At 39.7% G+C, this 17179-nt stretch overlaps 1 protein-coding gene and 1 long non-coding RNA gene across 8 annotated transcripts in view; both read left to right on the top strand.

Moving 5' to 3' along the window:
- Positions 1-17179, top strand: part of LOC127943344 (uncharacterized) — a 119795-nt gene that overhangs the window by 60862 nt on the left and 41754 nt on the right. The gene's annotated exons all lie outside the window — the stretch shown is intronic.
- LOC127943346 (uncharacterized) lies at positions 5587-10503 on the top strand. Its single transcript, XR_008149630.1, has 4 exons — positions 5587-5853; positions 6163-6200; positions 7760-7881; positions 10313-10503. It is a non-coding gene; the product is annotated as an uncharacterized LOC127943346 (long non-coding RNA).

Genomic DNA, 17179 nt, shown 5'->3' with positions numbered 1-17179 from the left:
AAATATTGTCACAGTGTCTTGTTTGTGTTCCCTGGGTAACCACTAGATGTCCTCCTTCCCCACGGTGTCTGTCACTTCCTGAAACACATTCCCCACAATCTCTGTCTTCTCATTGCACTCAGCTGTAACTAATCATTTATCATTGCACTCAGCCCATTCATTCCCCATTAGTGTTTGTCATTTCCCTGTATATTCATACCCTGTCTGTCTTAGTATGTGTCACGGAGTCCTTGTATAGTTATCACAATGTTTTCGTAGTCTTGCTCTTGCCTTGTGTTTTTGTCTGTTTATGTTGTTGGATTGCTATTCTGGTTTTGACCCCTGCCTGGACTGTTTACGATTTGGATTACCCCTAATAAAACACATACCTGCACGTGGATCTCTCTGTGTTTTCCTGTATCCCGATCGTGACAGAAGGACTCCGTCAACACGAGTTCCAGTGTTATGTCTGTTGATGTTTATTCCCCCGCCACCGAGCAGGAGAGAAGCAATCAGTTTAAGGGGACCCGCCTGGTCATGTTTCGCGGGACCAGGGGAGGTCGCCGAGGAGAAAGTGGTCAAGAGGAGGCTCAGCATCGGCAAGACGGCTGCTTGTCCAGCGCCTCTTCACAGAATGACAGCCACAGTTGACCCTCCAGAGTCGAGTCAGGCTCCAGTTGACCCTCCAGAGTTGAGTCAGGTCCCTGTTGACTTTCCAGAGTCGAGTCAGGTCCCTGTTGACTTTCCAGAGTCGAGTCAGGTCCCTGTTGACTTTCCAGAGTCGAGTCAGGTCCCTGTTGACTTTCCAGAGTCGAGTCAGGTTCCTGTGGACCCACCAGAGTCGAGTCGGGTTCCTGTGGACCCACCAGAGTCGAGTCGGGTTCCTGTGGACCCACCAGAGTCGAGTCGGGTTCCTGTGGACCCACCAGAGTCGAGTCAGGTTCCTGTGGACCCACCAGAGTCGAGTCAGGTTCCTGTGGACCCACCAGAATCGAGTCAGGTTCCTGTGGACCCACCAGAGTCGAGTCAGGTTCCTGTGGACTCTCCAGAGTCGAGTCAGGTGCTCGTGGACCCTCCAGAGTCAGGGCTAGTCACCGATGACCCTCCAGAGTCAGGGCTAGTCACCGATGATCCTACAGAGTCAGGGCAGAGTCAGGGCTAGTCACCCTTGACCCTCCAGAGTCAGGGCTAGTCACCGGTGAAATTTATGAAAAAGGTGAAGTCACCAGTGTTCTTCATGGGGAAAGGCAAGTCACCATTGATCTTCATGAACAAATGCAAGTCACCAATGATTTCCATGAACAAATGCAAGTCACCAATGATCTTAATGAGCAGAGTCAGGCCACCAATGATCTTCAGGTGCAGAGTCAAGTCAGCATTGATCTTCTGGAATCCAGTCTAAACACCATGGGATTACCAGAGCCTCTCCATGTCTCTGCTGAACTACTGGAGCCTCTCCTCATCTCGGCTGGATTACCAGAGTATCTCCACGTCTCTGTGGAACTACCAGAGCCTCCCCACATCTCGGCTGATCTACCAGAGTCTTTCCTTGCCTCTGCGGAACTTCCAGAGCCTCATCACGTCTCAGTCGAACTCTCTGAGCGCCCGACTGATCCTGTCGTGGCCACGGAGGCTACCCTTAACTTGTTCATGTTCTATGTTTCAGACTTGCCCAACCAGACTTGCTCTCCTGCCAGTCCGATCCCACTGTGGTGGTCTTCTGCTCCGCCCTGGGGGGTTTCCGTCACGACCACACGGTTGTGGTGGTCTTCTGCTCCGCCCTGGGGGGTTTCCGTCACGACCACACGGTTGTGGTGGTCTTCTGCTCCGCCCTGGGGGGCTCTGGTCTCGACCACACGGACGTGGTGGTCTTCTGCTCCGCTTTGGAATCCTGCCCAGTCGGCACTGTCCTGGGTCCCTGAACGCCCTGACCCACCCTGATCGCATGTTGTATTGTGTTGTTGTTGTTTTTTTTTTTTTTCTGGTTGTTTGTTCACTTCCTGTCCCTGTTCCCCTCTGTGAGCCTGGCCCTCCATCCCTCCCCCTGATCCTCCGCCGTTCCACCTCCCTCCTGGTCTCCCTGTTTGGTGTTGCACTTCTGGTCTCTGTTCCCCGCTTTACATATTCCTCTGGTCTCTGGTTTCCCCAGTTTTTTTTCCTGGCCCTCCATCCCTCCCCCTGAGCCTCCACCTGTCCACCTCCCTCCTGGTCTTGTTTTGTTAGTCATGTCTTGGAGTGTCTGGTAGCCGCTCCGTAGTGAGGGGTTATTGTCACAGTGTCTGGTTTGTGTTCCCTGGGTAACCACTAGATGTCCTCCTTCCCCACGGTGTCTGTCACTTCCTGAAACACATTCCCCACGATCTCTGTCTTCTCATTGCACTCAGCTGTCACTAATCATTTATCTTTGCACTCAGCCCATTCCCCATTAGCGTTTGTCATTCTCTTTGTATTTATACCCTGTCTGCCTTAGTATGTGTCACGGAATCCCTGTATAGTCATTACAACGTTTTCGTAGTCTTGCTCTTGCCTTGTGTTTTTGTCTGTCTATGTTGTTGGATTGCTACTCTGGTTTTGACCCCTGCCTGGACCGTTTACGATTTGGATTACCCCTAATAAAAGACATACCTGCACGTGGATCTCTCTGTGTTTTCCTGTATGCCGATTGTGACAAATATGAAGCAGCTGTGTACTGCATTACTTTATTTCACAGGTTTGGGGCAACGAAGATCATTTTTTCTGACCAAGGCACATAGTCTGTTAACCAGGTTTATAGTTTATTGAATAAAAGGGAAAAAGTTCACTATGAATTAAAATTTTCATGTGTGTGTATAGGGTTCTGATTTATACACAACATTTATGGTTCATTGTATACTTATTCTAATGCATGTTTTGCACACACAAATATTTTTTAAGCTTTAAGTGCATACATAAATACAACAACCAACAAGGCATAAAAACTTAATAAGTATACGACAGTATAAAACAGAATAGCCAAAGCCTCAAGCACCACATTGTAATCGGTAATAAATCTGACTGAAAAACAAAAAAAGGGAAATAAATAGTAAGTTGAAAAACCTCTCGTCTTAAAACTATTTTCAAGTTTAGGATTTAGGACGGTATTTTGAACCATTTGACTTGCCGTACATCCAGTCGTGCTTCTTGCGCATGCTAGTTCTGATCGTACGTATAGTAACTCGGCAACTACGCAAGAATTGTAGTATGTTTGAGTAAAGGGTAACAGACATTCCGAGGGGAACAGAATCGACTGCTACACCGGAAGCTAGACCCATAGAATTTACAAATGGCGACGCCCATTTTTACATCAGCAAAAAGGTGGATAGGAAGAGATATGGGGGGGATTTCAAGTCTCTGTCCTGTCAGGGATTGCCGGTGTGGGGAGTGAATAACCAGCGCTCTCTTCCACTCTAACATCCATGACTGGGTTGAGACCCTTGAGCAAGAACCGAACCCTAGGGTGCCACAGCAAAAAGGGCTCTGGTTGTGGGTTCATGGTGTGTGTGTTTGTGTTCACTACTGTGTGTGTGCACTTGGATGTGTGAAATGCAGAGCACAAATTCAGAATATGGATACTATACTTGGCCACAAATCACTTCCCTTCACTATTACACTGGCAGCATGGTGAGTAGTTTTATAATCTTTACTCTCCAATCTCTCTCTAGTATGTGGTCTCTCTCTCTCTCTCTCTCTCTCTCTTTCTATCCATGATTTTCTTGCACTGGCATCTATGTTTATTGTGTCTATGTTTGTGTCTAGTCAGATGTTCCCCTTCAGTGTAGTTTAATAAACATCCCTATGTATTCACACTTGGTTGTCTGTGTTTTCTGCTCACATTACAAGGTTACTTTAACTTTTTAAAGATGCTGTGTTGGTAGATGCTCTGGGAGCAATGTATTAGTAGTAAAATTATTTTTCATGGCCAGAGAAATAATTTTACTTAGAGTCAATAGACAATGTCCTCCGGACAAGCAACTCACTTTATTGTTCTATTAATGCTATCCCACATAGCAAACGGACTTGGCCCAAATGTGGCTTCAAGCTGGCACTGCTGGCCTCCTGTCGGCAATGGCATGTACCCTTTCAGCCAGAGCTGGGCCATGTGTGGCAATGACGGCACGGCGGGGATCTGGCAAACAATATCCGGGCCGATTGTTGATAGGAGGAGTGTGGCCCAGATCAGTCCAGTGATATGTGGCCCAAATCAGGCTAAGATCTGGTGACCCATGATAAACAAGATAAATACAATACTGCTTGATAATGGTTAAATGATCACAGACATTTTAATGAAGTGTAGTATTGTTAAAATGTAGTTTTTGAAATGAAAAGTCAAAACAGAATGAAACATTATCATTTTGAAGCAAATCAGTCATCTTCATTAAACTGCACTTTATTATAATTTTATAAAATGTTATATTATTATCCTTGGTACAAATAATCTTAGAATCCTTACATGAAAAGAGAGAGAGAGAGAATTTAATTGTTATCATGTAATATTTATTTGGTTTACTATGGGACACACACTGATCTATAATAGAGATTGGGGGAACATCATTTTTATTAGTATGCTGTCATGCACAAGCATTAAATAAAATGATCATGAAAGTGTCTTATTTTTATTTAAATCCTGTATCCATGTAATGCTTGGTGTGAGGAACAGATCTAAATTCAAACCGCATCTGTTGGCGATATGTATCTCCTTCCTCTGTAGCTATAGTAACATGTTAAAAAAAAATATGTTAAGACGTTTTACAACAAGTTTTACGGCAGCGATATCAAATGCTCATTGGCTCTCGCCGGTTTCGTCATAGATTGCAACATGCCGTGTTTTGAATGAGAAACGCACGCCTTGAAGGAGTGAATCTGGATAATATTTTCAGCATTTAAAAACTTAAATTATTCCCTGCTCCTCGCACTAATATTATATTCTGCCAGAGTGGACTGTAACTGCAATGTATCATCATTTGGACTACTGTTGTACTGCTCTTTGACACATTTGTAATAAATTCTTATGATTAAGTGACATTTGTTTTGTACACCTTATAGACTGTATACTTTATTCACTCACTCTTTATTGGTTGATTTGTTCTTTTATAAAAATAAATGAAAAATCAATGCAATACATTTTTTTTATTGCACAGTTACATGATTTGTGGGTTTTAAGTCTGATTTCTTATTCTGTTTAATGTAGTTTATTCCCAGACACAGCCAGAGGTTATGACTAGTAGTCCCCCTCAGTTATCCAATGTACAACTTCAGCACTATCTATTTAGCCCCCCTGACAGTCATATAACTATGTACAACTTAATTAAAGCTTAAACAATAATCAGCGGTTATGCTATCACTACTTGTCTAGCCCGTGACGTACATACAACTTAACAATAACCAGCGGTTCTGACCAGTACTTTGACTAGCCCCCCTTAACTTAAGTCAAATGGTTAGTCAGAAATCTAAAATCTCACCTGATGTGCCCTATGCTCCATCTAGCCTGAGTTTTAGTATGCCTTTAGAAGCCGTCACTTAATCTACTTGAGAAAATAATTTCAGAGTAAGTCAGAGTAAATCAAAATGTTACAATTTATTATCAGTCTGGTGAGCAATACACTGTAAAATTTTTCCAGGATTTCACAAGATATAACTGTAATATTTCACAGTTAATTACATTATTACCACTTCACAGGCTTTAACTGTGATAATTCACAATATAATACCGTATTTAGACTTTTACTGTGAAAATAATGCAGGCGCGGGGCTTTTACAAGAAACTACTGTGAATGCCGTCTTTTTTGAGTGGCAACTGCGGCAGCGTCATCAGAGCTCTCTGATCTACGTGGTCTCATTCGGTGGATTCAGACAGCGGTAAGTGTTTAAATGTCAAACTTTATCAATTTGATGTTTTTTATATGATAGTGCATGTAATTTAAAAGTATGAACCAAATTAGCGTTAGTTGTAGGTTCTGTTGTCATGTTTTTGTAACTTAGTTGGAGCAGACTGGCATCGACGTTTAAGCGCGCAAATTTGAATGAAAAGAGGTTGGTTGTAGTGTTAATTATACTGTATTAAGTTAACTGTGAGATGTCTGATTAGATACACCGTCGAACATTTAACTTTAGCTTTACTTAAAGCTTATCTTAGTTACTCTAACAGCGTTCTCTCTTTTACCACAGCATTTTCTACATTGACCGACGATAAATAAAGTTATAAGGTAAGATGTGGCCTTAATGTGGGTATTATGACAGTTATTATCAACTAGATAAATTATGGTGTTTGTGGATTTGGGCAAAGGTGGATTAAATTCATCTCAAATTAGTAACTTTATAATTTTCTTCCCTGCTGTGTGTTTGAAACGGAGCAACCGTTGTCTTTCTCGTCAACAGAAAAATGAATGGGGGGCTTCATCCAGCTGAGTTCACGCAGCATTTTCAACCGCCATTTTTATTCGGATAATTTTCAAAATATTACTGTTATTGTGTCATGAAATATAGTTTTAAAAGTATTTCAGGCGAGAATGTAGTTGTTTTAAACTCAAATATGCGGTTTATTTATAATGACAGCGTCTATTTAAAAAATTTGTTTCGCCGATCTCGGAGATGAGCTCCATGCGAACAGCGGGAGCTCCGTCATCATGTATCCGCCGAGAGTAGCCTTACCTCGGCTAGATCTTCTGACATTTGCCGCTGGCTCTGATGTGTCTTTAGTGGTTCAAGATAAAATATAATTCGTTTGGGGTAAAATGAAACGTTTCTTATCTTTGGCCTATATTCAATTTATCTATTAATATGTTTATATATATATATATATATATATATATATATATATATATATATATATATAGGTCATTTTTATTCCTGTCTCTATAGGAATATGAACTTTTGTCATATAGCTCCGGTTGACTGCTCACTGACAACATCTGTCGTTCCTCCTTGTTGAATGAGTGGAGAAGGGTATTCCTGCACAACCGGAGGCTGCAGGAACATACTGTTGAATGAGTGACTCCTAGCAAGCTCCTGATTGGTTAACGCAACGCCCCATTCACGTCGCGAGACCTCCAGACGCGCGTAAACGCGCCTTTGCATTGACTTAACATTGAAATCATTCGCGCCAGACGCTCTATTCGCGTTTGGTGTGAACACAGCATTATACGCAGCTAAAACGCTGGTGTGGACGGAGATATTCGTTTTAATTCTCCGTTTCTAAACGAAAACGCAGTAGTGTGGACGGGGCCTTAATTTGTGTGTCTGTGCTGGAGACCAGACCAGATTAGACCAGAGACAAAGCTTAAAAAAGTCAGAAACAACTAGAAAACTGGGTGCTTTATTGTGAAAAAGATATAAGAAATGAAATGTTTATCACATCATCTGTGAACGGGTAATAATTCTAGGAGGAAGAGTACAAGTAGAAACAGCCATAGGGAGATGGACAGGCAACAGGCTCTTACTCCATCCTCTGCAAACGGAAACTGTAAATTATGTAAATTGTTGTGTGCGAATGCTTTGCCTAGGTAAATCACACACCTCTACTTTGGTGAAGGTCTATTCTTGACTGTGTTTGTGATGGAAATGTTTTTCAGTTCAGTTCCATGCATTTTTTTTTTTCTGAATTACAGTACTTACACCTGAATTACACCTTTGTTTAAACTGAGCTAACTTTAGTTTGACTCTGTACTGCAAAAGCAGTGATCCACTGAAGGTGGTGACTGGGAACTGACACCTTTTTCATCACATGAATTAAACTAACAGGTTTCTTCTCTCTTTTTGTTTGTAGGTGCTTCTTGGGCATCAACCCAGAGACAGGCACAAAATCTAAGAGGCAGAGAGGTCACATGAACCAGCAAGTCTGCACTCTTATCAGGAAGCTCATTGACTTCGAATGGATGTCAATCTAATGTAAGCTTTGTTCCAATTTAAGAACGGACTAATGAAACACAGTATCTGTGTTAAAGGAACATGCTGACTTTTTGTGACTTTATCTTATTCCCCGTATCCCCCAGAGTTAGATAAGTCTATACATACCCTTCTCATCTCCGTGCTTGCCGTAAGTCTGTCTGAGGCACCCACCGCTAGCCTAGCTTAGCACAAAGACTGGAGGTAAACGGCTCCAGCTAGCATACTGCTCCCAATAAGTGACAAAATAACTCCAACATTTTCCTATTTACATGTTGTGATTTGTATAGTCACAGTGACTCTAACCATCTTCTAACCGTATACATACTGGGAACTATATTCTCAGAACGCGAAGCACTGCTACTTGGGGAGTGATTTTCTCACAGCACCTGAGAAGCCCTGTGGTGAGGAGCAGAGAGTTTGCTCAGAATTGGAGTAAATCACTCCAAAGAAGTAGCAGTGCTTCGCCTTCTGAGAATATAGTTCCCAGTATGTATACAGTTAGAAGATGGTTGTGTCTCATATGACCTTGTTATTTGTACACACTGTGACTATACAAATCATAACATGTAAATAGGAAAATGTTGGCGTTATTTTGTCACTTATTGAGAGCAGTATGCTAGCTGGAGCTGTTTACCTCCAGTCTTTGTGCTAAGCTAGGCTAGCGGTGGGTGCGTCAAACAGAGGCACTCAAGGAGATGAGAAGGGTATGTATGGACTTATCTAACTCTGGGGGATACGGTGAATAAGCTAAAGTCCCAAAAAGTCGGCGTGTTCCTTTAAGCTAGATGTAGTTATGCAGTAAGAAGTTTACTGAAGCTATTAAAGGGTTAGTTCACCCAAAATTGAAAAATCTGTCATTAATTACATCCCCTCACGATGTTCCAAACACAAGAATTTTGTTCTACACAAATTAAGAAAATTTTAAGCAATCTGAGAGCTTTCTGATCCCACCTATAGACTACTATGTTATAACCATTTTCAAGTCCGAGAAAGGTAGTAAAACCATCGTTAAAATAGTCCATGTGACTACAGTGGTTCAACCTCAATGTTATGATGCGACGAGAATACTTTTTGTGCCCAATGCAATCACATGCATGATCGAGAACACATCACGTGAACAGCATCGGATACTGGCACAGAAAGGAAAAATGTTGAATAAAGTCGGTATTCTATTTTGTTTTGTTTTGTTTCTGCGCAGTAAAAGTATTCTCGTCGCTTCATAACATTAAGGTTTAACCACTGTATACATATGGACTATTTTAACAATCTTTCCGGGCCTTGAAAGTAAAATAATTGCTGTCCATGGAGGATACAGAAAGCTCTCGGATTTCTTAAAATATCTTAATTTGTGTTCCAAAGATTTTTGGGGTGAACTATCCCTTTAATGTGTTCTATAGTGTCTCCTGATTCAATGTAGAGTTTAGACAGACTGCAAAATAAATGTGTAAAATTAATTGTTTTTACGTTTATTTGATTTTAACATGCCTTGACGTCTAAAAAACGTCAAATTTACAGTACTTTACAATAGTTTTAAGTGTAAATTTACATTACTTGCTACTGTGTTGAATTACTATGCAATTTAGCATGCAATTTTTGCTTAAAGGGTTAGTTCACCCAAAAATGAAAATTCTGTCAGTAATTACTCACCCTCATGTTGTTCCAACCCCGTAAGACCTTCTCTCAACTTCGGAACACAAATTAAAATATTTTTGATTAAATCTATTCATTTCCTTCTCTCTGGGCCTCGGGTGAATTCATGTAGTATAACAGCGTAGCGCTTCTGTGCTATACGTCACATGCATCACACACATGACCAGCGTCGGCCAATAGTGAGCCTACGTGTGACGTATAACACAGAAGCGCTACGCTGTTTTACTACATGAAAAAACTCAAGGCCCACAGAGAAGGAAATGAATTGTGGAATAAAGTTGTTTTTTGTTTTGTTTTTTACGCACAAAGTATTCTCGTCGCTTTATAAACTTAAGATTGAGCTACTGGAGTCATTTGGACTATATTAAAGATGTCTTTAATAAATTTTTCTGGGCCAGCAAGTTTCAAACCCTTAGAAGCCGATGGAGGAGTGATCCAGCTCTCAGATTTCATCAAAAATATCTTAATTTGTGCTCTGTAATTACTGACAGAATTTTCATTTTTGGGTGAACTAACCTTTTAACCTCAATCATGTTACTTTCAGTCCTGTTACTCACGTGAAAAATAATAGGACTGGGTAAAAGTAACAGGAGTGATTAGAGTCCTGGTTTGTTGATTTAATATTAATTGAGAGTACTATTCACATTTTTTTTAATAGTTGAAATTACTTAAATTGTAGACATTTTAGGATTAGTGTTACAATGCGAGCACCATACTTACAGGGAGTCAGTCCACCACAGAGTAACTTAAACTTTTTGTCTTTCTTATCTTTTGTATATAGTGGATAGAACCCACACTATGCAGGTGCCAGCTGCGAGGGAAGGAGAGAGACACCTGCGACCCTCTCTATTCCCACCTTTTTGTCTTTTCTTACATCTCTCTCCCTCACTCTCTCTTCTCTGTCTCCTTCTTTCTCTTTTGACAAACATTCCTGTTACCCAGTGTCAATCCCTGTTGCCCAGTGTTTTATTCATGTAATTAAATTGTATTTTACTTCTAAAAAAATAAAAGTTATGTCACTGTTTTATCAGTTTTGTTTGGTCCATCATTTATGCTAAATCACAGTAATAGATAGACATTCACAGTTATGTACAGTAATTCTACAGCTGCTTACTGCTAAATTACAGTAATAGATAGACTAATTTCACAGTTAAATACATTAATTCTACATCTGCTTGCTGCTAAATTACAATAATAGACACTAATTTCACAGTTAAATACATGAATTCTACAGCTGCTTACTGTTAAATTACAGTAATACATAGACACCAACTGTAATTGCACAGTTAAATACATTAATTCTACAGCAGCTTACCGCTAAATCACAGTAATGCGAAGTCAGAATTACTGTGAAGTCACAGTATACAGCTGTCATTTCACAATAATTTACTGTAAAAATGTTACAGTAACTTACTGTGAAAGTCATGCAATTATTAACCTGCAATTTATTGTAAATTTACAGTCAAATAATTAACAGTGTAGCCAATTCATAGATATCGAATCAATACAAGACATCAAATTCTCAAAGATGAATCTAAGAGTAAAAGATGCATACCTGGACACATTTCATGCTATGGGCTCAATCTGGCTACAGAAGGCCCTGATCCTTTTACTGCAGTCCTTTAAATACATCAGACCAAGACAAACATCCCCCGAGATGGAGACAGGTCCCAAGACTGGGTGATTTAACAACTCAATGGGAACAGGGGGTAATTTACATGGAGGACCCTGGGAAGTGGCACTCCAATTACAGTAGGCAAAATATCTCTTAACTCTTATGATCTGTATTATCTTCTAATCTACTTTTGTAAGATTGAGAGCAGTGTACCAGTTGCACTGAGACATTTCAAATGATACCAGACATGACTGTTAGTTCACTTGCATTGACATTTTCATGTCAAATAATAATTTTGAGCTGATCGAGTAGAAGGAAGCATGGGTGAAGGGATTTATAATGAAACAAATGGCCAGAAGGGAAGGAGGTCTCCTGTTCTTGGAGATGCCAGTGCATGTTTGTATTGTCTGTTTCTCAGGAGATCAAAGTATCTCAGGTTCTTCCATCTTTACATGTTCATCTCACTTTGAGTTAATTTGCTACAGCATCTGAGCACTGGTGTTTTATATCAGTCAGAGAACATTGCGGATCCAATGGTTTTAGATATGCATGTGCATCACAAACACTGTTCTTATATGCAGGCAAACGTAAAGAGAACGTCGTGGCGTGTTTCAATTGCAAGAATCGCGGAATCCAGTCATAAAAACGGAATTTACAGTTTAACGCAGAATGACACGTAATTTGCAAGATTTTGAATGAATTAATTAAAAATAGGTCATTGCACTTACATCAAACCATGATACGGACTAATATCTAAATATTAAGCCGGAACAGTCTGTTTAAATATGAATCCTGCATGTTCTGCGTGTCTCTGTTAATGAATGGAGCAGAAGCGCGTCTTCCTTTATTAACACACTGAAGCGCTCGTGACGCTCGCAGTGATTTCAGTCTCGCGTCTGATGTCTCTCTAAATGAGGATGTGAACACATGAACAACATCTACAGAACTGCTCTAACAGTCACTTCATGAGCATTTGTCTGTTTGATTTGAGTAAAATTAGTCACATCACATACACAGAGCTGTAAAGGTACCTCAACCTGTCAAACTAAAAGTCCTGTTTTAGACAAGTATTTGCCAGAGATGTATTACTATTGTTCAGCAGAATGTACATAGCCTACTACTAAAAAAATTTTTAATCACACAATTTCTTCAATATTTTATTTTTAATAGTAAATCCCCTTTGTTTAACAAAAAGTTAAGTTTGCTTAGTTTTCAATAATTAAAAGATAAATTAATGTTTGGTGTTTTGGTGTTTAATGTGCATCTCAGAAAATGCTTTATTTAAAAACCCACCTGAATGGCACTTAAATGCACTTAATTCATCTGTCAACTTTATTGTCATTGTTCAAAGTACAAGTACATACAGAGAAACAATGATTAATAATAATTAAATGTTTATTTTTGATTTATGCATTGCATTCTATGCATTTAAAAAAAAAAAAAAATTTTCTAAAAAAGCCAACTTAGTTGTTCATTTAACGCACCCCTGAGCTGTTAATAGTGACCTCTTTTAATATGCTAACAGTGAAATGGTAAAACGTACTTCACAGGTAATTTCAGATTTTTGTTTCAATTATTTTCCCAGCTACACCATCAACTTCATCCTCAACATCAACAGATGCATCACTTCTCAGTGCTCTATAATTATAGCTGATATCCTGCACAGCCCAGAGTTTACACTGATAAGTGTGTGCTGTCATATTATTAGAAGAAGAAAAAAACAGTGCAAATCACTATTGAATTCACACCATTGCGGTGTCGGGGGGCCTCTAGGTCCATTTTGCTTGGGGCCCCCAAATTCCTTCAAACGGCCCTGCTTATATGCTGAATCCTGTTATTCCACAGAGACTTTACCATTAATAATGTCATATACATTGAGTATGTTGTTTTGTTTCCAATAAACTGTAATGACTTCAACTTTAAGCTGAGGTTCTTTAGAACAATACAGTAAATTGACAGAACTGCCGATATCACCCTTAACAGTGACCTGAGTCAACAAGTGGCTGACTTGAAGGAATGTGCTCTGGAGTTCAGGAGTGCTGTGGAGGAGCTGGACGACAAAGATGCAGCTCTTAATGACCTGTTTACCTACACCCTTGATGAGCCCATCTGCATCTGGAGGAGGTTCAGCATGGAGCACCTGTCCTTTCGGGCATTTGTGGACTTTCTAGTCCACAACGCGAGGCAGTCAGAAGTGCCTTTTCCCATCATGGCTGCCATTCCAGAGTCTCGTCCTGAGATGGCAGCCCGTTCAAAGCCTCTTCTCATGATGGCCACCAATTCTGAGTTTAGTTCCACCTTGTCCCATCATGGCCACCACTCCAGAGCCTCATCCCATAATAGCCACCACTCCAATGTCTAATTCCATCATGGCTACCACTCCAGAGTCTTGTTCTGGCATATAATCCGACGTCTTTCAGACAAAAGTGCACAAGAATACGTTTAAATATTCACCATCTTTCCATGTTTAAAATCACATTAAGGCGGTTTGAATACAAACATTGTTTTGTTCTAATGTATAGTTTCACCCATACAAACATTGCAATAAATAAACCATGGGTAAATAAATACATTGATTCATATATTTATAAATAAAACATGAAAGTACAAATAAGTAAATGTTAAAAAGAAAAACATACCACTTGCTTGATAAAAATTTCTACAAGAGTTTAGTGTCATCATGTGGTAGAGATATGAATAGCAATACAAATGTGTCAATACATCAGGAGAATGACAGGAGATTTCAGCGACCAGAGAATCAGAGTTGATGATCAGCAGTCCTGAGTGCTCTTATACTGACAGTGATTGGATTACGTAATCGTGACAGGTGTGGCTGGTTAATACCCAGGTGACGTGGATCGTGGTTGATTGGCAGGAACCGGAACTGCCCGATCACTGACAGTTAGGAAGAAAATATAAAGAACGTGTATGAACAGAAATCCTAAATGAAACACTATGCAGAAAACATAGTGACACTGTGATTTAATAACCTTTTATTTACCTCAGTTTTTACCCAATTTTACCCAATCTTCATTATTTCTTACCTTTTATATTTTCCTAAATGATTCAATGTAAAGCACTTTGAATTACTACTGTGCATAAATGTACTGAATAAGTAAACTTCCCTTGTCTAAGTTTGCCATTCTAGATTGTGTAGATGGAGGTGAATTTATTTATTTCTGGATCTGACAGGCCAAGGTTCGAATTCAGTATACATTTTACAACTTTGACAACTTTTACTTTTACAACTTTTGGTATACAACTTTTTCTAACGCCGATAGTTTTATACTGAATACTTATGTCTGAATACAAATGTCGATGTGATATTTCAGTCTGTCCTTTTAGAAAATTTGAAAAATCTTTTTTTTTTTTTCATTATGGAATACGTATGATATAAAATAAAATAAAACAAATTATATTATAAAGCATTTTTTTTGTATAAAGCTGAATGTACTGAATTTTTCTTTTATAACAAAATGCATTGTAATTTACAATTCTTAGAATTGCACATAGGATTGTTATTTAAAGGTGCCATATGCAGAAATTGAGGTAAAAATATCCATAACATGACCTACACGCATCAAAAGAATGAGAAGAAATAAAGGCGATGATGTCATTAAAAAATGTCAAGTTATAGTGCTGCAGAGATATCAACCTTAATTAGCATTAGCATTACTAGCCCCGGCCCGGCAGGTGTTGTAATACCAGTTTCGGCCGTGAGAGGCGGTATGCGGGCAACATAACCACCAGCCAACCTGCAACGAATACACGAATAACTCGCAGGGCGTACCTGGACCTGATGTCAATCGTGTGGAAAGTACAGCCCACTACTTTCAGTTCAGAGAAGAGAGCGGAAGGATAGCTGAAGCCCTTGGTAAAAGACCAACACCCGCTACCGGGAAAAACCGCGCTCGGAATCACAAATCAAATCCGATAAGAATACCAGAGTAAACATCGGCACTGCTTTTAATCGCTGGAGACAACTGATGGACCTGAAAGAAATGAGGTTTGACTCCGAACTTGCAAGTTAGATGCTGTTAGTATTTCGCTAGAAGTTTGTTTTATATGTTTGTGTATTTGTTTTCGGGAAGTTATAACATAGAAATGTATCGAAGGCTGTTCGATAAACGTGCTTATGTTAGCGATGGCTAACCGTAGCTGCGTTTGATAATTAGCTAGCTATAACTTAACGTTACCCATTTTATTATATAGGGCTGTGCATGTCTTTACTCATGTACATCTCATCAGTAAAGACGCTCCTGTAATTAGGAGTATATCTCCAGTACGTGTGTTCAGATCAGGATTGCCAGGTTTTCACAACAAATCCTGCCCAGTTGCTTCTCAAAACTAGCCAAATCTCGCTTCCAGAAGATTCCCCGATAAAACATTGCTTCCCGGGGTTAAAATATAGTTTTTTTTAGCAGGGTTGCCTTGGTATAATTCGCATTTTAGGGGCTAAATATCACGTTATTTGTATTGGGGTCGCTGTGACCAGCGGACATGAAAAACAACCACCACAGACTTGGCAACACTGGTTGGCATTTACTACACAGAGCCGTAATTCACTGACAATCTACACAACACCGATGTTAAAATCGCAGGTGATTCTTTGTCGATCTGAACGCACATGCTGGAGATATACTTCTAATTACAGGAGCGTCATTACTGATGAGAGGTGCATGAAAATCGCATTCGATTTTTTGCACAGCCCTATGTATCATAACAAACCTGCTCTGTCTAGTCTGTTGGTCTGTCCGTCTCTTTGCTTCGTGGTTTTTCTGTGCGTGAAAAAAATGATGTGTGGCGTGAAAGCGTGTGAAAAGAGTAAATTGCGTGTGTCTCACGGTGAATGCTTGAGAGTTGGCACATTAGTTCTCAAGCAGAATAAAGGACATGTTGATTATTGCTGTTTAGCGTTTGTATTAATCTATGATGTGTCCCTGTTTGCTTACAGGGACATAAAAAAATTAATTAAAAGTGATACCAAGGTGTCTGAGATTGTTCATTTTAAGTAAAGGATCATAATATTTCGTCCACAACAATATTTAATGAGGTTATAACTCCTTGTGGTTAGTCTGCACGAGATCAACAAGCTTGTTTGCTTTGCGGCCGCTTTAAATACAAAATAAGCATTCGATCTACGTTACAGCGTCTGAGCGCTCACAAATCTTTCTGCAGCGTCGTGAGCAGAGCGGCGTTGTGAACGCACAGTTAGGCTTCAGCTATGGCTGTAGTGTTGTTGTGAAATTAGGGGCGGAGCATAGAGACTATGCCGTTTCACGTCTGTTACTCTAGAGTAGACCAATTCACTTTGAGGCATACTGCCCCCATCTGTTATGGAATGTGGAGTATGACTTGATTTTTTTTTGCCAAACATTACAGATGGCACCTTTAAGTTATATATAAAATGTATGTATCTCAAATTTAATTTTTTGTATTTTAGACATTTTTCTAAACTGCATTTAGTTCAGGTCACAGGCCTGAAGATGGCTGAAGTGCTCTCAGAGAAGCCCAGCTCTGACTTCCTCTTCTCTGAGTGCTTGAGGTTTCACTGTGTTTCTGCTCACAGTGAGAGATGTCTGAATGATCACAGTATAGAAGATATTCATCTGGATCACACGATGAAGATCATCCAGCTTCAGATCTGTGAGTTTATCACATATTGAATCAGTAAATGGGGTTTCTTTTTATTTAATGTCTTAATAAATTATTTAAACTATAAAATAAATTATTTCTCATAATAGGTCTTTTCATGTGGTCTCAAGTCACAGAGAGTCTAACAAACACAGCAGTAACCTTAGGAGCTGATGTGATTTATAAACTGTGAATTTGATATAAAAGAGATTTACTGGTTCAGACAGAAATCACCAGATCCTCCAGAGTTGATCTTACGCACTTTCAGTAGCAGAACTGAAGAAGCTAAATATGAAAACAGCATCTTTGAAGACAAATACTCAGTGAAAACTAACAGTCGTCTGTTCATCAGAAATATCACCGCTGATGAATTAGGAGTTTATTATTGTGTGAAAACTA

Source organism: Carassius gibelio, chromosome A22 (assembly GCF_023724105.1).
Source record: "Carassius gibelio isolate Cgi1373 ecotype wild population from Czech Republic chromosome A22, carGib1.2-hapl.c, whole genome shotgun sequence".
Taxonomy (NCBI): domain Eukaryota; kingdom Metazoa; phylum Chordata; class Actinopteri; order Cypriniformes; family Cyprinidae; genus Carassius; species Carassius gibelio.
The sequence above is the reverse complement of the archived record's forward strand: the minus strand, read 5'-3'. Positions and strand labels throughout refer to the sequence as shown.